Source organism: Prosopis cineraria, unplaced genomic scaffold (genome assembly GCF_029017545.1).
Source record: "Prosopis cineraria cultivar Desert tree isolate PC_DT_omini unplaced genomic scaffold, ASM2901754v1 PC6, whole genome shotgun sequence".
Taxonomy (NCBI): domain Eukaryota; kingdom Viridiplantae; phylum Streptophyta; class Magnoliopsida; order Fabales; family Fabaceae; genus Prosopis; species Prosopis cineraria.
In genome coordinates, this window is record NW_026555337.1 from 41913218 (window position 1) to 41935329 (window position 22112).

Here is a 22112-nt window from a genome sequence, read left to right on the forward strand (position 1 = left end):
AAAACGGACATTTGTAAAGTTAGGTAATGATATTGTGACATGTCACTCCAAACATCAATTATTTTCCTCTCACGTTCTGCGCTGTCTATTTTACAAGATGCTTCTGTTCAGACCACAGCCTTATACAATAAGTTGAGTTTTCTATGAATCTTCATTCTCAAGATGAGGCCTTCTTTGACCAATCATGCCAGTCTTCTCCGTTTAAACGACGTTCATAATTGGCAAAAGAATTTTAAAATCTGTGCATTCACCCTGAAAGAAAAAGACACAACCATCAAGAGTAAACTGTCATAGACTTCAGATTTGTTTTTTTTTTTTTTGGCACCAATTTCAGCGTCAAAGATATGCTTCGTCTATTGGTCTTTTGAATGAATGAGATGGAAAGCACAGGTATCAGAAAAGCTCGCTTAGCTCCCTTGGCCTTCTTAATCATTTCCCTTGTGATCAATTTATCCTCCAGCCCTCTGTTTGGCTGCTGAGAAAGTGTTGTTACTTGGAAACTGATGAAGGCAAAATGCTCTGTAAGTTGTACTAATTCATTAGATATTCTCAAGTATGGAAGACTTTTGTGTGCTGTTTTTACTTTAATGACCAAACGTGAAGATCACTGTAATTTATTACTCTTGCATTTGCCTACTATGCTAATTATTTACTGTCCTTGCTTCTGGAGGTTCTTTTCTATTTTAGTCTTAAAGGGAAGGCTCTGCTTCCACAACATCATGTAACTTGTCCATTGTTGCTCATGGAACTTTCCTATACAAGACCATGTTGTCCTTTCGGGAAATTTCTTTTGCTTGCCTACTTTTCATTTAACACCTAATAGTTGGCGGAAAGAGATGATCCTGCAAGTACTTTTTAAGCAGCACTTAGCTTGTTAAAGCCTTTCTGCTGCAGAGTTCTTACCAATATCGCTCTTCTGAATGCAATGCAGGGGGGATTTTAGGAACTGCATTAAAAACAGGCATTACCAGTAAAATTCCTTTAAGGAAGACCTGGAGCATGTGCAGGGACTAAAGCTCATGAAATAAATATTTTACATGATGCTCGATAACTCCTATGTTCAATAATCATACATTGCTGGTATTTGAAATGCTTAGGGTTGGTCGCAGTTAGGATGTCTGTAATACTTGTCTTCTTCAAGAGAATCAGTTGTCAATATGTATGTATTGGGAAGTCCAAGTGTGGATGATGGGTTCTTATGAGTGAAGACTAAGGACAGGATTTAAGTTGTTCTGAGACATTTGATGCTGCAATCTACTTGAATGTTTCTTGAGAGAGTATTTTCAGCGCCTCCTAAGATGAAAATTTGAAGTTATTTGCTTGGATTCTGATAGTTAACCACACTCTAGCAAGTAAAGAGCAAAACAGATTGACATGGTTTAAAATGGTAAGATAGGAGTGAACTGTACCTCTGTCCAGCATCAGTACCAAACCAGTAAGACATCTTGATATCTTTCAAAAGTGAAACCATCCCAGAATTACCTTTTAACATTATCCTATTTCCTTATTTCTCTGTGAAGCCAGTCATTGACTTCTTCCTGTCCATATGTCGAGTCATCTGAAGAACTTCTTTTCTCTGATTCCTCACTTATCTGGGCTGTAGGTAAACAGTGTCTTAGGCCCAATGCTTCTTTCATAGCCTTGCTCAATTGAGGGCCTAACAGATCGCATATTTTATTTGTAGTGTGTGTTTTTTTTAAATTTCTACATATTTTATTATTTCCTGTTCTGTAAGAAAGATAACTACCATATCGCAATCAGTGCAGGAGTTATGTACGGGACTTTGTTAGTCTCGGTTTCTGCTTGTCCACCTTTTCTCCTTAATCCCAACTTGATTATCCCTAGAACGTGGCCATAATTACAGAGAAGATTGCCGTGGATTTTCAATGCCATAGTAATGCTAATTAACATTATGTGTAGTGCGTATGTTTGCCGTCTACTTTTGTTTCTTAATGGCTGCATCTTGAATATGCTTTGTTTCAGTCACTTTTTCCCCCCTTTTCTTTTCTCTATAGCTTGATTCATCCCAGTTTCTTCAAAATGAAATGAAGAGTGAATTGTTTTCCAGAACTTTTTCTTCTAATATGACCGGTTCAACATCAAAAGGAGTAAACTTAATATATATTGAGATAACGAGAGGAGTGGAAGGTTCTTACATTATATTGACCCTTTAATGATCAATCTAATTCATATGCTACACGAATGCTTCAAAAACTCCAAATTTAGTGTCTTGCCGCCTCAAGAGAGTAATTGGGTGTGTAGAGGAAATAGAAACCTCGAGCAATTCTTGTATGGACATGGTGTATCACATCATTTATGCTTCATCCAATAAAATTACACCAATTCAATTAGAAAAAAAATCTTAAGTGTTATTATTTTTAATAATTTTTTTAGGGAAAATAGCATCTAAGGACCACCGTATGAAACTTATATTAGAGAAGGACCAAATGATTTGCTTTTATCACTACAATCCGCTGGTCCTTATTACATATTAATTTCACAAGGAAAAAGACCAAAATGCCCCTCAAAATGTTGGAAACGTGTTCCCAGCTGAAGGCTATCTCAATCGAAGCTTTTCCTTATTTTCTTTCTCTCTGAACCAGCTCTGCAAGTGAAGTATAGCAGCTTACAGATGAAAAAATGTAGAATCATCCATTATTGTGTTACATTATTGTCTCCTTAAATGCTCTCATTGTTCATGGTCATGGGTAATGTTCTAGCATGAAAACTATATGATGTGGCAGTTGCTAGTAGAGCGAGTTGAAGGTAGCAGAATGTTCGAACTATATGCTGAGTGAGTTGAGTACATTGAAATGGTCGAACTATTTCTCCCAAATTGAGGTAATTAATGCAACTATGTTTTTGACCCTATCTCTCATGTTCTTCATTGTTAGTGCATAAAGCTGTATGTCATGTGTTGGTAATGTATAGCATTTAATAACATCTAGGAAGCATGAGTGAATCTGAAGGTATCAAACGCATTAAATGTGAGTTGCATGTGCCCTTTACAAAGTGCCCTTTTGAAAGGTGGTTTATGTTGTGTTGTCAAAACTGTAACGTGATATTGTTAAAACAAAAAGTTTAGTTATTAAATAATGGATTGTTTCTTTGGAATATGCTCGGTTGAAGCCTTGAAAGTTTGGAGCTTTTTACTTTTGTGTTGTTAAAATAGCAATTTTTGTTGTTAATATATGATTTGTAATTGTTAAAGAAAAATTATAGTCAATTTTGTATGACTAATGTCATGTAAGCTTTTCTACATTAATTTAAGATTTCAACCTCACATGATCAATGGCAAGCATTCAAGGGAAGAAATTATTTTGTTTTTTCCATCATGGTGGACATTATGTTAGGACAGGTGAAGGGAAGGTGAAATATAAGCGAGGCAATGTAGTTGCTAGAATTATTATAGAGGAGATGACATATGATGTACGTAGAAGATTAATATTGTTAGAGGTGTGTCCTGGAATGAAGACAATGGACTTGAAGTACACAGTGAAGATTGAAGAAACCACATTGATAGATCTTATTAATGACATTGGAGTTGCTCAACTGATTGAATTTAATGATAACACTGGTCACATTTATATAGGCAGGAGGGAGAATGATAACACAGTCATCACCAATTGACTATTCTCAAGAGTAAGTATTTAAGTTGAATGTTGTAAATTTTAGTTGGTTGAAATTTAGTATTGCACATAACGTATATGGTGTTGATTGTGAATACAGTGTAGATGATATCTATGGAGATACTCAAGGAATGTTGTTGTATCAAAGTGAGTGGGACATTAATATAGACTGTGTAAGCTCACCGTCTCCTCCTCAAATAGCGACATCAACTGATGCTGAAGGAAGCTTAGTTATGCAAAGTATTCCAACTTCTATGATAGAGATGAATGCTGCAAAGTGAAGGGATTTATTTATTAGTATAAGTCAGATATTTCCTAACGCTATTGCATTTAGACAAGCATTGCACAAATATAGCCTTACCCACAAGTTCACATATAACTTCCTGAAGAATGACAAGAAGAAAATCATTGTGAAGTGTGTGGCTAAGGGTTGCCGATGGAAAATTTCTACATAAAAAGCCAATAGGGGAAGACAATGCGTTCTTATGTGTAAGAATATTTATTAATCAACATATGCATTGTGTTCAAGATAACCTCATAGTCTCACATAAGACTAGAGCTTCTCTCACATTATCTATTTTACTAGATGAGCTAAGGTCAAGTATCAACAAGTCTGCAAATGAAATTAGAGGAGACATGTATAGAGAATATGGTGTGAGCCTTTCTTACCTTCAATCATATAGAGGTAAAGAGAAGGCTTTGGCTGATTTACATGGTTCCTCAAAAGAGTCTTACGGGTTAATCCCTTGGATTTATGGTAAACTTAAGGAAAGCGATCCAAAAACGTTGGCTAAATAGGTTGCTAGACAAAGTAATAGATTTCAGCAGGTGATAATTGCCTATTGGCCTTGTATAAAACAGTTTATAGAAGCTGGTCGGGCCATATTATATATAGATGGGTGTCATCTATCTGGTCCATGCAAAGGGACAATGCTTAGTGCAAGTACTTATGATGTTGATAATGAATTATTCCCATTGGCTTATGCTATAATTAGTGGAGAGACTTATGATGATTGGGCGTGGTTTCTGTATAATTTGAAAGAGATGACAGGATGTAGGGAAATAATGATTGTGTCCGATAGATATAATGCAATAGTTAGGGCTATACGGGTTATATTTGGTGGTGAGAGATATGCTTTTTGCTATAGTCATGTGAAAGAGAACTATAGCACTAAATTTTTGAAAGTCATAAGGGGAAAAAGGAAGAGTGTAGAGATAAAGGAAGCTATACTTCAACTATTAGATGCTATAGCCTATGTTAGACTTCATTCTAACTTCAATCTAGTAATGGGTGATTTGATGAGTTTTGTCTAGATTTAGGATGTTGGGTAGAAAGTAATTCAGATATTAATCGTTGGGCTATGAGTAAGTTTCCTTACAATAGGTGGGACAATATAACAACCAACATTGCAGAGTCTTTCAATGCATGGCTTGTGAAGGAAAGAAAGCACAATATCCCAGTGCTGATATATGAGCATAAAGAAAAGTTGACTTCAAAGATGTATAAAAGTAATTTGGCTATATCTAAATGGAAAAATGGAGTTAGATCAAACATTGACTCAAAGTTAATGTAGAATATGTTAAAGGGGTTAACTTTAGATGTAGGACATTATGGAATTAACATTGTTAGAGTTAGAACTTTGAAAGGTGATGTTTGTCTAAACCTTTCACTGTGTCAATGCTCTTGCCTTACTTGGCAAATGTCAAGATTGCCATATGCTCATGCATGTGTAGTAATAAAGGTAAACCATGGTAATGTATATTCAATTGTTAAGGAATGTTACCAAGTTGCTGCCCAACAGAAAATTTACAACACCTTCTGTAATATCTTCCTCATTCTAATCCCATAGTTAAAACTAAACCCTAAGTAATTAGGGAACGAGATTATAGTAATTATCAAAATATAAAGTTTTCAATAGTTTGTAAAATAGGGATCCCAATTTTACAAAACTAAAATCATTTTCACAGTCTCACAACTAGATAAATTAGAGTTTACAAATATGCGAAAGCATAGGATCATTTTGTAAGCGAGTGCATTTGTTTAAGAATTTAAAACAAGAGAATTTTTAAAAAATTTTTAGATGTGCGCCACGGCTCGTTGAACATGCACCGTGGTATGTTCGCTTCTGTGACACGCGCCGTGGCACAATTGCATGAATTTTGACAGTTAATTCTACTATCAATTTGACAGCATTAGGGCCAACTTCTAACATGCCCAAATCTCCATCCGCCATCCGAATGACGTGAATTAGGTATCTACAGAAAGCTCTTTTGAGCTCCAACTAATGACATTGGTCTTAGACTCAAATTCTTTTTAAAATAAAAATTGAATACCCTTTTCAAAACTCATACTTTTACAATAATTTTCATAAAGTCAAGTGCTCAAATCAAATACCAAAAGCCAATAGCCACCGACACCAATTTGACCACATACAAATCATTAAGACTAACTCTTGTAATACACCATATCACATGAAATACTCTTAGATCAAATTTTCACTACTTAACTCCTTAAATTAAAAAACATAAAAAGGGGGAGTTTACCATAATTTTCATCAAGTTTTCCTAAATCATCTCATAACATGCTCTACTCTTACTTGTATTAATATTTTGGACCTATCACAATAACACACATTCATCAACTCACTCCTTAGGGCTTAAAATACACTTACAATTTACAATTCACATAATGCAAGTAAGGAACAAATGAGAATTCCTAATTGGCAATTGAAATTGTCATATACATAAGTTTACTCAAAATAAGGAGGCCTATTACAAAAGGATCGTGTTCTTAAGCCTCTTGGTGTTTTTCTTTGTCCATACCTCTTGAGCTATTCTCTGTAATATTGAAAATAATGGAGTGAGTACAACTACTCAGTAGCCAAGGTTGACTAACCCATACTAATACATATCAATTAGTTTAAATGCAAGTAACATTTAATATTAATACTTTAACCTATATAAAATATTTGAAAATAGATATTCACAATTTCACTCACATAATAGCATTTATTTGAGAAATAATGCTTTTTAGCACTTTTTATATAAAGAGAGTTGGTCACACAAATCATTAACAAATACATTGAAAGAAATTAAGACTCAACTCGTGATGTCATCATTAGGAACACAATATAGACAATAGATGTCTTTACTCACTATATGTATGATCACACCTTTCTTATATCCTCCTTATTCCTCTGACATAAAACTATGAGCTATAACTCAATGAAATAGTCTATATTCCATGACTTTCCTAGCCTAAACACCTGTGAGGGGATTACTCGACCAAGGCGCACCCAACTCACTTATGAAACATGATTTCTCCCATTTCTCACACTATAGGTGTCATACACCTTAGGCTATCCTCCTCATTGAACCGGTGGATAGTTAGCTAAGTTTGAGTTCCTCGTTGAACTAGTGGGACTGTCCCTCGTTGAACAAGTGAGACAATATAGATATAATCACCTTGACAAACTATCTCACAAATGGGCCTTACCATATGAATTTTATCATCTACTCCTCTTTCTAGGCAAACTCTTGTCTCTTAAGATCATGCAATATTGCCATAATTCACACATATACAATTCATAGAATTTCACATTATCAATTTTCATCCATCATTGGACTTCTTAAATACATTTTTATAGAACTTTAAACCAAATAAGTCATTGAACTCTAACTTCACAATCATTTTATTTCACACTTTTAAAATCATTGAACTCTACTATTTTAAACATCATTGAACTTCTCATAAACAAAGATTCATTTTACTTCTCAATTTGCAAAATCATTAAACTCTCAATAAACATAATGCGAAAATCCATCGATATTGTTCTCCAAGAAATTTTACATCATAAGGCATAACATTTACAAATTTAATCTAGTAGATTTTCTAACAAATCAAGCCACTCTTGAATTTTTTTTAATTTACACATTTTAATGATAAATCATAAATCCATAAACTAATAAACACACAAAAGCATAAGATAAAATTCTCCCAATTACCTCAAACCTTTGAGAGGTCAAAGGTTTCACCCCTCAATTACTTACTCCCAAAGCTTCGAAGAAGCTTGAATGGTGCCAATGGTAGTTACTCTACAAGCATTTACTATGCAAAATATCAATATCCATTTTTGAGCTACTTTTCACTAACACTTCATCATTTCTTAATACTTAAGATTTATTTTTGACTCATGTAAAAGTATTCATAAGGCTTCTTAGCTTTTTTTAACTCTTATTAATAACATTGAGCTCTTAAATGAGCATTAATGAAACCACATTGTTCCCAATTACTAAATTTATGATAATTTTAGATACTTAATGTCCTCCAACCACCAATCATCATAAAATCATAATTACATACTTAGCTCAATCTACTCCTATTAACTCTATTTAAGTCAATGGGTTCGGACTCATAGCTTTTATGGATCAAAAATTACCATTAACAATCAAACTTTAACTCCTACCATCAAGAAAATAGAAGAAGAGAGAGAGAGAGAGATTTCAGTAGGAAAGCTTACCTTTGATGTTTAGGAACTTTAAAATACTCCCAATACTCAATTCTCCCAAGCTCTAGCACTGTTCTCTCATTGTTCTTTTGTTTCTTCGCTTTTCTCTTCCTCTTCTCTCTTTCTCTCACATAGATACGATACTGATATATCAGAATTTTGGTCGAACACCACGATGCATGGCACATAGGAGCCTGTTGGATTCAAATCTACCTTTGTGCACTGTGGTGTACTGACCACACACCACAGCATATGGCACAGAGAGCAAAATCTTTAACTTTTCTTTCTCTTTCCTTGCCTGAGTGGCCTGTCATCAATCTGGACCCACTTCTAGGGCTGAATTCACAACAATTATACCAAATTAAGTCTCTTTAGCCACACACTTCACAATACACTTTAGTCTATTTGAACTTAATTAATTTTGATTTAAAATTGAAGATGTTATACATTTATATTTCTAGTAAAGACACATGACATCCTTAAGCCTGGTGATTTGGCATCCCTGAACTTCCTATTGCCACTATTGACAAGCTGACCTTTAGGGAGGCCACATACTATAAGGATAGAATCTCAATTCTAGAATAAGAAAGTTTACTATTGCTCAAGATGTAGGGAGTATGATCACATGTGAAGGACTTGCAGGAACCCAAAATTAGGTTGAGGAAATTGGCCATTATGCTTATATTTTGGTACATATATAGTACTACATGGTTTTGGAAGTGTAGCTTTTTATTATACAAGCAACTCATCAATGTATTTTTTAGAATGGGTTGCTATATTTTGTTTGTATATAGGTTTATGGCAAATAGGTTGGTATATTTTGTTTGTATATAGGTTTATGGTAAATAGGTTGGCGTATTTTGCTGTAAATTTCATGACGGTGCTTGGTGCATGGAAGACAAGTACCAGTATGAAATTTTGTTCCAACATTTTAGTAATTGATAGTAAATACAGCTAATTTCTAATTGTCAATATCCAATGTCCTCTTGTCAGAACACGAATGGGTTCTTATTAACACAAACATAACACTGGCAAATTGAACACAAGTTACTGATAGTACATACCTACTATTTTATTGTCAATATGCAATGTCTTGTTGTTAGAACATGAATGGGTTCTTGTCAAAACATATGTAATGCTGGAAAATTAAACACACGTTGTTGTTGTCAATATGCAATGTCCTATTGTCAGAACATGAATGGGTTCTTGTCAAAACATACGTAACGCTGGCAAATTGAACACAAGTTATTGATAGCACAACCTACTATTTTTGTGTTGTCAATATGCAATGTCCTATTGTCAAAACATGAATGGGTTCTTGTCAAAGCATACGTAATACTAGCAAATTGAACACAAGTTATTGATAGCACAACCTATTATTTTCGTGTTGTCAATATGTAATGTCTTGTTATCAAAACATGAATGGTTTCTTGTCAAAACATATATAAAGCTGGTAAATTGAACACAAGTTGTTATCAATATGTAATGTCCTATTGTTAGAACATGAATGGGTTCTTGTCAAAACATGCATAATGCTGGAAAATTGAACACAAGTTATTGACAGCACAACCTGTTATTTTTACGTTGTCAATGTGCAATGTCCTATTGTCAGAACATGAATGGTTTCTTGTCAAAACATACGTAAAGCTGGCAAATTGAACACAAGTTGTTATTATCAATATGCAATGTCCTATTGTCAGAACATGAATGGGTTCTTGTCAAAACATACATAACGCTAGCAAATTAAACACAAAGTTATTAACAGTACAACCTATTGGCACCTTATTTCTTGTTGTCAATTTAAAATGTTGAATTGTTAAAAAAGGATTGGTTTGTTGTTGACAAATGCTTAATGATGGCCAATGTGATCAAGTTACAACCTATGGAGGCCTTATTTCTTGTTGTCAATTTACAATTTTGAATTGTCAAAAACGTATGTGTTGTTGTTAACGAAAAAGTATTAATAGAATTTGTCAATTTACAAACTATTTATGAAATTTCAACTAACCGTAGTGGCCAAACTACAAATACCCTAACAAAATTAGCTTAATGACATTATCATTGTCATCACTGGTCAAACTACATATAATGAAATCAACGTTTCCTTTTCTTCAATGTGATTGGTAAGACTTGTTTGAGGATGTCCACAGAGACCTTATTTCTTGGATAGTCCACAAGCTACCATAATAAGTCCCGTCTCATAGCAGCCAATTCTTTACTCAAATATTTAGGAATAGTTACTTGTTCCCAGTTTTTGTCATTTGTGTTGGGCCATAATTTCAACTATGTGATCACATGAAGCCCACAATTAATCCTACAAAAACATGGATAGTGTGGTTAGTTAATAAAGCAAGTAAATCTTCTTGAACATAAACAATACTCATGTGTTATCTTGTATTTGAACTTTAGGATAGATAATTTTTGCATTCAAATCCAAGTCAGATAGTGCCTTGAGGTCAAGCTTAACATGCCTTAAGATTTCAATGAAGTGGATCTTTGCATAGAAGAATGTTTTACCATTAAGTAACATTTTAAAGTAAATGATCTATAAAAATTGCTAAAAGAAGAGAGACATACACAAGCAACAACTATCATTTCCTACCCACGGGTCCTTGGATCTTTTTTTTTAGGCTTCTTCAGTGAATTTAGGATATACAATTGAAGGGTTATTGGATCCATCACAAAGCAAAACCTATGGTTGTCCATAATAATTGGTATAAATATATAATTACAATCTCTTATGTTATAGCCAATATTGTCTAGATCTATTTTATTCAGGTAGTTGGCCAGTGTCCAACTTTTTAGACTCCTTATCATGGTCTCCTATAAATAAATCATAGTGTGAACAAACATAGTAAACTACTCCAAAATAGTTACATTTGTATACCAATAAACTGTAACTAACCATGAACTCCAAGTGAAATATATGTCACTTCACCCTAAAGGATTGGTCCTTTTGTTTAGCAACTAATGTTAGTACTACCATTGACATGATTTGTACATATCAAACCTAGGCATAATTAGAAACTTTTTATGTGAAATCAAGTTTCACTTAAGGTAGTGTTAAACATACCCTGTTACTAAGCCCTATACACACAAACTATTATTGTCAATATAGACTCATGTGGATAGCAAAGCAAAAGGATAAGGATAAGATTACTTACTTTTGAGTTTCATCTCCTACACAAAATTCAGAGCACAATGAATACAACCACTCTTTCTCGCTTACTTTCCTCTTACGGCTAACAAATGCCAACCATAAATATCTAATGTAAGGTTTTTTCACCCTTTTCGATCTCCTTACTAGAACACTACATTTGCTATCTGATTTGTCCTCATCTTTTTTGCATCTTCTTCCTCCATTGCATCTGAATTATGCTCTTCCTCATCTCCTTCTCCCTTTTCCTCTTTATCATCTTCTTTGATCTCTTTCGAGCTTTCCTTTCCATCTATCTTTTTAACTTCCTCATTCTCTTCTTCCTTACTCAACTCCTTATTAACTTCCTCTTTCTCTTCTTCTTTACTCTCTTTTTCATTAACTTGCTCAAATTTTTTCTTCATGCTAGCCTCCTTCTTTGCCTTCTCCTCTGCCTCATCCTCTTCTTCCTTAGCACCCTTATCCTTATCCATATCTTTTATACCAACCGTCTTCCCTTACAGCTTGAGTAACTCGTTAGCAACATAAATTTGTACTTCCTTCAATTTTTCAATGATAAAAGTGTCCACCTTAACGTACATGTCTTTTTTCTCCTGCACAACATGCAGCTTATAATAAAATATACTTCAACAATATTAAAATATAACAATTCTACAATACTAACCTGGTGATGAAACGTTGTAATTGGTGGTAATTTTGTAGAGCTGGTTTCTTGACTAGTACTTGCAGCATAAAGGACCCCATGCCAGCTCTTCTTCTCTAGATCTACTATTTTAGTTACCCTTTCCTCATTCCAATACTTGAGAGAATCACTTGAGTATGGGCCACCTTTGATTAGAGGGAAATTTTATTGGAAAAAGATCTATAAAAAATAGGCAACTTATATTTCAGTTTATATATCTTCCAATTAGTTATAAAAAAATAACATAATAGTTACAATTCTATACTAATAAGAAAAACACATAGCCTTCAATGTTTTTTGATCCCTGGAGCTTTCCCTTTTGAATAAGTTGTTTGTACTCTTAAATCTCTATTGTAAGCTCATTGAACACAAGTTCTGCCTAGTTAAACTTTTCCCATACATTGTTTGTGTAACTCATCACTTATAACAGCTTCTCACTAACAACAACACTTACAGTAGGACATAAAAAGGTTCTAAGTATGTACAAAATAGAAAAAACTCAAAAGTATCATCATCTTCTCCAAACAGGATCTTCTCCTTCATTTTGTTGAAGGACAATGAAGAATATTCCTCTTCAATTCATTAATAGCCTCCTTGTCAATTTTCATTTTCACTTCTTCCCCTTTATTCGGTAACCCCATCAATAGCTTTACATCTGAAGGAGATATTTTAATAGTCTTCCTTCTAATTGTAATTTTTTTTGATTGGTAGGTCATAAGCATAAATTACCTCTCCGACAAGCTCTCAAGGTATTCTTTTGCAGCCTATATCCAACAATTTCTCAACTCTAATTTTGTTCACCCTCTCCCTTAGGTTGTCATTGGCCTTCACAAATTGAGCAACTTCCTTAAACTTGCTTGGTGAACATCTAGTATAGAATGGTACAGTATACTTCTTCTGGCTGCTTTCAACTCTTGACTCAAGGGCCTTTACTTTGTATTGCTCCTTTTCTTCTCCACTCAACTTCTTCCATGCCTCTCCAACAATTTTTAAAGTACTTGTACTTTCTTTTTCTATTCTTATGAAATTCTTTCATGAATTGCTTAAATCTAGTCACGTGTTGCCTCTTCTGTCCTTCTTTATCAACCATTCTCTCAATCCTATACTTGTCAAAACAATAAAGAATCTTGTTAATTTCCCTATGGAAACTTGTCAAAATAGTAAAGGCACTTGTCAAAACATTCATCATTGTATATGTAATACTCTTATAATGTAAATAATCTAAAAGTGTTGTTAATTTATGAATTAAAGTTGTCACTCAATCATGCACTTGTTAAAACAGTAATTACTCTTGTTAATTTCCTATGACTACTTGTCAAAACAGTAAAGGCACTTGTCAGCACATTCATCATTACATATATCATACCTTGCTCTTGTAAATAATCTAAGAGATCTTGTTAATTCATGAATTGAAGGTGTCACTCAATCATACACTTATCAAAATAGTTAAGACTCTTGTTAATTTCCTATGACTACTTGTTAAAATAGTAAAGGCACTTGTTAGCACATTCATCATTACATATATCATACCCTGCTTTTGTAAATAATCTAAGTATTAATTCACAAATTAAAGGTGTCACTCAACTATACACTTATCAAAACAGTAAAGACTCTTATTAATTTTCCATCACTACTTATCATAATAGTCAAGGCACTTGTCAGCATATTCATCATTATATACTACCCTACTCTTGTCAATATTATAAGGGATATTGTTAATTTACCAATTGAAGTTGTCACTCAATCATACACTTTTAAAACATAAAACACTCCTCTTATTTCCACATGGTTGCTTGTCAATGTAGTAAAGGGAGTTGTCAGAAGATTTATCATTGTATACGACCCATTACTTGTCAATAATCTAAGGTTTCTTGTTAATTAACCAATTGAACTTGTCAAAACACTAAAGGAACTTGTCAGCACATTTATCATTACATACTATCTTGCCGTTGTTAATAATCTAAGGGATCTTGTTAATTCACTAATTGAAATTGTCAAAACATTAAGGGAATTTGTCAAAACATTTACCATTATATGCCAATCTCAACTTGTCAGAAATATAACAGATCTTGTTAATTCACGAATTCAAGTTGTTACTTAGTGAAACACTTGTCAAAACACTAAAGACTTCTTATTTCCCCATGCCTACTTGTCAATATAGTAAAGAGACTTGTTAATTAATGATTGTAAGTTGTTATAAAATCATACACTTATCAATATACGAAAGGGACTTGTTAATCATAGTCAAGGATCATGTTATTTCAACATTGTTACTTGTGAATGTTCTAAAAGGACTTGTTCCAGTATAAGTTTTCATTTCTCTATCCTGATCTTGTCAATACAATAAGGGAGTTTGTTAATTCACTAATGGAAGTTGTTATCTTGCATATAAAGCAACGGTTAACAAACACATAAATCACATAAACTCAACACGCAGACTAAAATAACACCATTGTCATCAGTCAGCTACATTGTTTTGACTAAGATGGAGATAAATCATAGTGAATACCTCCACAAGAATGAAATTCATCTTACTATTTATCAAGCACCTTTGTTCACTTCCAACAATGCTGAGAACAACCACCTTCAATAGTTCATAATGACCCACTACTAAACCTTTGACCATCGATAATGCTATCGAAGAATCACCCTTATAATGTCATGTACAGTTAAGAACAATGATTTCCTCCTCGAAAGTTGGAGAAGAAAATGCTTCTGACAATTACTGGCATAAGGGCATCATGGGTGCAATGGCGGGCTGATGGTGGGGGCAGGTTGTTCGACAAATGGGGCAGAGTAACCTTCATTAGGGTTCCATGTGCGTTGTGCAGTTAAAATGAGGGGCATTTTAGTCCTTTTCCTTTTAAAATTAATATGTAAGAAGGGCTAGAGGACTACAGTGAGAAAAACAAATCATTTGGTCTTTCTCTAATATAAATTTCGTATGGTGGTCCTTGGATGCTATTTTCCCTTTTTTCTATAATAGAATGCCTATTTAATTTCTTGCATTTTCTCTCTTTATTATCATTAATGGTAGAATTAATGGTTAAAGGAAAAATTTGTGCTAAAACTTTTTCTTCAAGTGCACTTGGTATCGTAAACTTTTTGTTGGAGCAATGTTACTCTCTATATATGAAAAACAGTGCAATTTTACCCCATTGTTAACTTATACCAACGTTATCATTAAATTAATTTCTTTGACCAATAAAAACTTGCATGGCAAACTGAGTTTGACACTATTAGTTCTCTCCCTTTTCTTGGCTCCTTCTTCCTCCATCCTCTCCCTCCCTCCCTCCCACTCTCCCTTTATAAAGTAAAATACGGTAGCATTTATCTATTCCTGTTGTCCTTAAAATCCCTATCTTCTTCCTTGTACCCAAATGTACTTCTCCTTCCTCTCTTATTCTGTATCTTATACTACAACCTCTCATCCAAGTACAATACATACATCCTCACAAACGTCGAGAATTCCACTAAGTTGGTGAAGAGGATCTTCTACTCATAAGCAAGATCTCTCTGATGTGCTTCTTCTTTGCAAGAGTCTTATTGTGCTTATTTGCTTTGACGATGGCGATGTCAAGGTGACGATGGAGGTGGTGCATCTAAACTTGGCTAAGTCAAGCCTTGAAAACTGCATCATTAACACCATGGAGCCTCCTGCATATAAGCAAGGTTCTTTCCAAAATGTTTTGGTATGGTTGCTTCTCTTTGGCATCTTCCTTGTGCTACTAAGATTCACATAAGTCATCTCCATCGCTAGCGAGTTTTGTAATGTCAGTGCCTTTTTGTTTCTTTTCTACCTTAGACTCAAGGAGTGTCAATATTTTGGTCTCTAGCTTCGGTTATAAGCCCTTCATGCTTAGGCTGCTTCATCCAACTATGTTACAGAGCTCATGTTTGGTTTTGCTTCTCCTTTGCTTTATCACTTTCCTTTTGCTAGAATAAATTTACTTTAGCATAGGCAATAGACATTAGGATGGAAGCAACATTAATTCCCTCCAGAGTCGAGATAGCCACTAGACACAAAAACAAAGCAACACCTTAAAGCTCTCTCAGCCTGAATCATATGTTTTAAAACCAACTCCCATGTGGCATTATGGGGTTATTTTGTTCAAAACTCAGTGCTTAATTAGATCCATTTAGGCTTTGACTTCAGATAGTTTTTAGCTATCCTTTTTAACGATCTAATTACCAAATTGATATCCTCTTTTTTTGAACAAAATGGGACAAAATATAGGAGAAGCAAGAAAAGAAATTACATGTTTCTCTCATTTGATTCAATCAGGGATCAATGAAGCTAACAAAATGATTATCAAGAGTGTGGCCTATCTAGAAAGAGAGAGAAGGCAAATGGCATGACCTTCCTAAGAAGGTCAATCTCCTCCATTGAATGAACTACTTCCACTCCTTCGTCAAGTGCAATTGCATTGCATTGCTAGCACCCATGGGTTCCATTAATGTTGGCTTTCATTCAGTCAGTTGAGTTGTTGTTCTTTCGTTTAGGGTCTGTCATTGGTGGCAAGAAGGTCAACAGGTTAGGATTCAGGAGTAAGAAGGAGGGCATTGGAAGGGCAGACTATTGGTGAAGGGGAAGAAATGAAGAGGCAAAGAAAATAAACAAAACCAATGGTAATGCAAAGAAAAAGACAATAATACAACATTAAACTAGAAGCTACCGCATATAAAGTTAGTCAGGGAGCACATATTTAATAGTTAAATGTTAGTCAAAGTTATTGGTGAGACAAAATTGCATTGTTTTTGAAAGATGGAGGGTGATATTGTTCTAACAAAAGGTTTAGGATACTAGGCACATTTAGAGAAAAAGTTCTAGAGCAAATTTGCCCTTTAACCTAGAAATAGTTTATATTTAATACCATTTAAATATTATATTTTTATTAGATAGATTATGGGTGACGTGGTTCACCAACTCATGTAAGAATTTCTCTAGAAACCTTTATTATTTAGAGCCACAAATTTGGCAAAAATGCATCCAGCATGGGTAAGAATTTCTTTCCTTTTTTTGTTTATTCTATTTTGCACAAAATAAGAAATGAGTAGATTTTGTGGCAAATTTCCTTCTTACCCTACAATTAAATATGAAAGGAAAATATCTGAAAATCAATTAAATAGACATAAAAATATTTATTAATATTATTATTTATGCTAAAATTATATCTGTTTAGACACATAAAATCCACCTATCACAAATCTTGTATACAATTAGTCTTATCTATGGCTTTACTCTTTGCTTTGTGAAAGATATGGTGTTAGGCCATATTTCTTGCAAAATCTTTCTTGTTCTACGCATTAGCTGAAGAAAATATCTGTATAGTGTGTACCAGAAATATACTTATAGTATATAGAATCATTCATGCTGCAAATTATTTGCTGGGTTCTACATTCTGGTGTTTATTACCCAACTCAGTGGACAGCTTTCCAAATACTGCAGGGGCATCATCAAAGATTTTGTTTTTGCTCATGTAGTTTCTGATCACTATGTCATGTCATCTTAACTTTTGTAAGGATTATTACCGAAGAAATTAAGAATTTCTCGTTGTATTTGCCAGGAACAATACTCTAGATGACCAAGCTCGCAAGTTTCACTTAATAATGTTTATTCAGAGAAAATATGCACGTGCGACCCCGCGCGCGCGTGAAGAGAGGAATTTAATCAAGCAGGGTTTCCAAGTCCTTATCAGAGTGCTAGCAAGCTGGGACAGTCAAATTTGACTGAGTTCCACTCCATTATTGTATTGATTATCCATCTGGGAACTGAAGAAGATGATGGTAAAGTCGAACCGACTATATATCTCAGTCAAGAGTGGCATTTTCAGATACTTGAGATTAGGTAACAAGTTTTCTGCTGTGGAGAATGATGTAGTGTTTGAATTGAAGTTTTCTCTATCAAAAGCACTTTGTTTTGGGTTAGCACTCAGCACCGTGTTTCAACGTCTAGATTTGGATAACTAAAAGCTGTATTGCCGCTTCACGTGTGGGTGGGCTAGGCAGCCTCTTGAGGGCCCCCCCCCTCCAATTTTTTTACCACATCCAATTTCATAAAATAAATGTCCAATTAATATGTTAGCCTAATTTAGACGAATGGCCGAAACTGAGACCGAATCTTTGTACTGGTTTAGATAGGCACGATATCATTCTCATAGTTGCCCCAGAAACACATCACTCTCGTGTATTAATCAAGTTAGCCAAACATTTTGATTTTCTTTTTTAAATTATGTTTTGCAGTCAAACATTTTTATTTCTTGTTACAAAGACAATGGATGTTGCTCGGCATCAATAGCACAGTGACCATGTTCTTTTCAGTTCCGATTTAAATGATAACATATATTGAATGAATGCTCAAAAATCTGTATGCTGCCTTAAATGGGGGTCCCATTAACTGTCACTGTCCGAGCAATCCTACATGTTTTATATAATAATAATAATAATAATAACAATAACAATAACAATAACAACAATAGAGTTAGGGGTGCTTGATTCAACTAGTAAAGTAAGTTGAATCAATTTATTTTAAAATCTCAAGTTCAAATCATGTTAAATAAATATGTTAAAAGTATCTTTAAAATACCCACGAGGCTATCGTTGGTAATAATGATCTCATATTGTAAAGTTTTGATTAGTCTAAATAGATGATGACAATAATAATACCTCAAGCTTTTCTTAGAATATCGGGCAATAGAATAAAAATAATAATGACAGTAATTCTCAAATTTCAGAAATAACTTATCCTTTTATGGAAATTGTTTGCAATGAATTGATTAGAGTTTAGAGATTGCACGGAATAAAAGAGTGGGAAACTCACAAATAAGGACATGATAAGGCTGACAATTACAATTAAGTATCCACAAAAATAGTAAAATTAAATTTAGGTGAATAAATAGTAAAATTAAATTTAAAGATCAATATTGTCCTTATGTACAATTCAAAAAATATCTTTTGACTAATGTACTCCTTTGATTAATGTAAGAAGACTTTATAAATTAGTTAGAGTTCTTTCTAAATCAAGTATTAAGAAATTTCTTACCCAATTTGAATGTTTTCAGTGCTAGTGACATGAGTGGTATTTTAGTCATAAGAAAATTTTAAATTGCAGAGAAAGGCCATGATTTTTAAATTAAATGTCAGTATTTTACGGTCTTGATGAATTATAATTGTCAACTTTACCAAGTCCATATTTATGATTTTTTCCTAAAAGAATGTTGTTACATCTAATTATAAATTAACAAATTTATATATTAAAATAGCTGCATATTAACTATAAAATCACAGAAACCGAATTAAGCGATGAATAGGGTGAGCTGACACATATAATATAGGTAGTCCAGGCGTAAGTGGGTGTATTTGGGTGTTTATTTGCAAGTATGTAACTTGAGCGTTATGGAAGAAGAAAAAGAGACGACTAAGTTTGGATTATACATGCTGGCATGCATTAGAGATGGAATTGATGATGAGTGAGATTAGAGAAGGAATTAAGCAACCAATAATTAACGCTTATATATATTTTCTTTGTATTTGGAAAAAAATAACTGGAAAGTGGGAATATGTCAAGGCATGAGTCCAAGGAGGGAATAAATAAGAAAAACGAGTCTATTAGATTGAAGAGTTTCTCCATGGTATATCTGAATTGAATTGATAAGAATATGGATTTAAATCAAATCTCTCGTTTGAATAAATAAAATTTTATGAATTTGACATCTCCTGTTACATTTCCTTTATAATTTTAAATTCCTCCTACATTCTAATCCTAATTATCTAGAATTTCAATTACTTCACACAACTCGTTATCTTTATTTTTTTATTATTGATACTTTTATAACTCTCGTCTCTTCACTCATCTTTCGCCAATTGAAAAATATAGGTAAATTTATTATTTTTAATTTTTTGTTTTTGTTTTGAATTCTAACTCATCTCTCTTTTCATTTGCAATTTTTTAGGCTACCCAATAAAATATTTTGGATACATGAATTTTAAATGTAAAATTTTTAATTTAAAATTAAAATCCAAATTTTCAGTCCAAACATCACCTGAAATTTTTGCATGATGCTTTTGATATGGGAGTGTTGATGACAAAGTGCCGAATAAAGTGGAAGACATTGAATGGGTAAGGGGTGAGAACATAACTAAGCAGGAATGAAGTGAGAGAAGTTGAACAAAGAGAATCGCACGTGAACCCAAACTTCATTGTCGTCATACCTAAAAGTAGGGAGCCTCTGTTTAGCATCACCATTTGTCAAACTTTCCCCCAACCTTTCTCTACCTTCTCTCTCTCAAGTTTCAACCTTATGTAGATTTTCAAATATTTTGAGTCTAAACTCCACCAATATAAAATATATATTCCTATGCTTCAACGAGGGATCCATGCATTTTAATTTCATATGATGAGGATTTATGGGTGCACAGTAGAGCATGCAGAACTTTGATTTGTCCACTTCGAGAGGGAAAAGTAAAATGTAGGACTTGAAGACTCAAGTTGCACGCTCTGAGAGTGAAATCAGCTTCACGTGTGGTTTCAGACATCTGCCTAACATTCTCTCAACTCCTTTCACGTTAATTTCATTTTCAATCCGCTTTCTTCTTCTGTTCATCCATGCTCTCCATTTCAACTTGCATCTACACTCCTGCTTTTCCTATTTTTGATTCCCTCATATTTTAATAATCATTTAAAGCAGTTTGAATTTCAAAAACGTCACTAGAAATGCTAGTGAAAAGCACTTACTTAGTCCATAGTTTTTTTTCCCCCTTAGTCCATTGTTTTTACTAAGTAAAAGTATACATTTGGTCTTTTATCTTCACAAAAGATTCATTAAAATTATAAAACCGAATGTGTGCTTTTGCCTTTTCAGTGTTGTGGAAGAAATTATAGAGGGAAACCGGCCAATAAAGAGACACTTAAAAAAGAGTTAGTCATATTGTTGATATAGAACAATAGTATCATATAATTTATATAGATAAGGCCTATTGTTGTGTTACATATTATTGTTATTTAATTTGAAATAACTTCCTTATTTTCTACTAATAGGGGTAGAGTCTAGTAGAACTGTAGAAGATGTTAGTTTCTCACAATGTGATGAATAATACTTGAATTTTCATTAAAAAAAGTGTTTATATTTAGTGTCCAATCACCCTTGAATATAATTGCTTTCAATAAACAAAATACTTGTGAACAATAAAAAATAACTTCGTTTCTCAAACTCTTTTACTTGCTAGTTGTTACTATGCTAGAATAGCCATAATTTATTAGTACTTCTTTACTAACTTAATTATTCTTGAAATTTTAATTAAATTCCAAGAATATATCTCTTCTCTCTAATTACTTAATAATAATAAATTAATACTAATAACAATAATATTTTTTAATTTTCTTTTAAACTATTAATTAATTTGTCACATTCCTATTACCAATTAAAACACGTGTTATGTTTTGTATAAAATCCAATATAAATGGGTAAAGGGGCAAAAATACCACAAAGTAATCAGTCACGGGTACCCAGTATCTTAAAGTGATGAAAACGCAAAAATACCATAACATTATATGGATGGGTGCAAAAATAACCAGACCATCAACTTTGACCTAACACTATTAACTTTGACTATTAAATGCTAACTGTATATGTCATGTATTAATTTTATTGATGTGGACTAAAAAAGGGACAAAAATATCCACGAAGTCGAGGTCAGGAGCAAAAATACCCATAACATTACTAAAGTTGGTACAAAAGTGACCAATCCATCCAATCCCTTAAATATTGACAGTTCACTGACACTTAATTACAAGTTGACTATTTTTCTCACTAATGTGGACAAAAAATATTCCTAGATAAAATTCTTTAAAAGTTAATCGATTATTGTATAAATATCATGCGAGAAAATGTCATTTTGACTTAATATCAAATTAAATTACTTGTTTCTTTGCAGCAGTGGTGAAAATTATTTGAAAATTTTAAATTTATTGTGAATGCAATTGCTTAAGATTGTGACAATAATCTTGAACTAGATGTGCTCAGTCTTGATCTTCAATTTTGAACAACCTATTTCACTATGTTAAATCTCAGGTTTTGTAGACAAGAAAAATAAGTGGAGAGGGAGAAAGAAAGGGGGCGAGATATGTGGTGATGAAA

General features: G+C 33.4%; 1 long non-coding RNA gene across 1 annotated transcript; it reads left to right on the forward strand.

Annotated features, from left to right (window-relative positions):
- The first annotated feature begins 288 nt into the window (after positions 1–288).
- LOC129312809 (uncharacterized) lies at positions 289–1280 on the forward strand. Its single transcript, XR_008593702.1, has 2 exons — positions 289–521; positions 932–1280. It is a non-coding gene; the product is annotated as an uncharacterized LOC129312809 (long non-coding RNA).
- The last annotated feature ends 20832 nt before the right edge of the window (positions 1281–22112 follow it).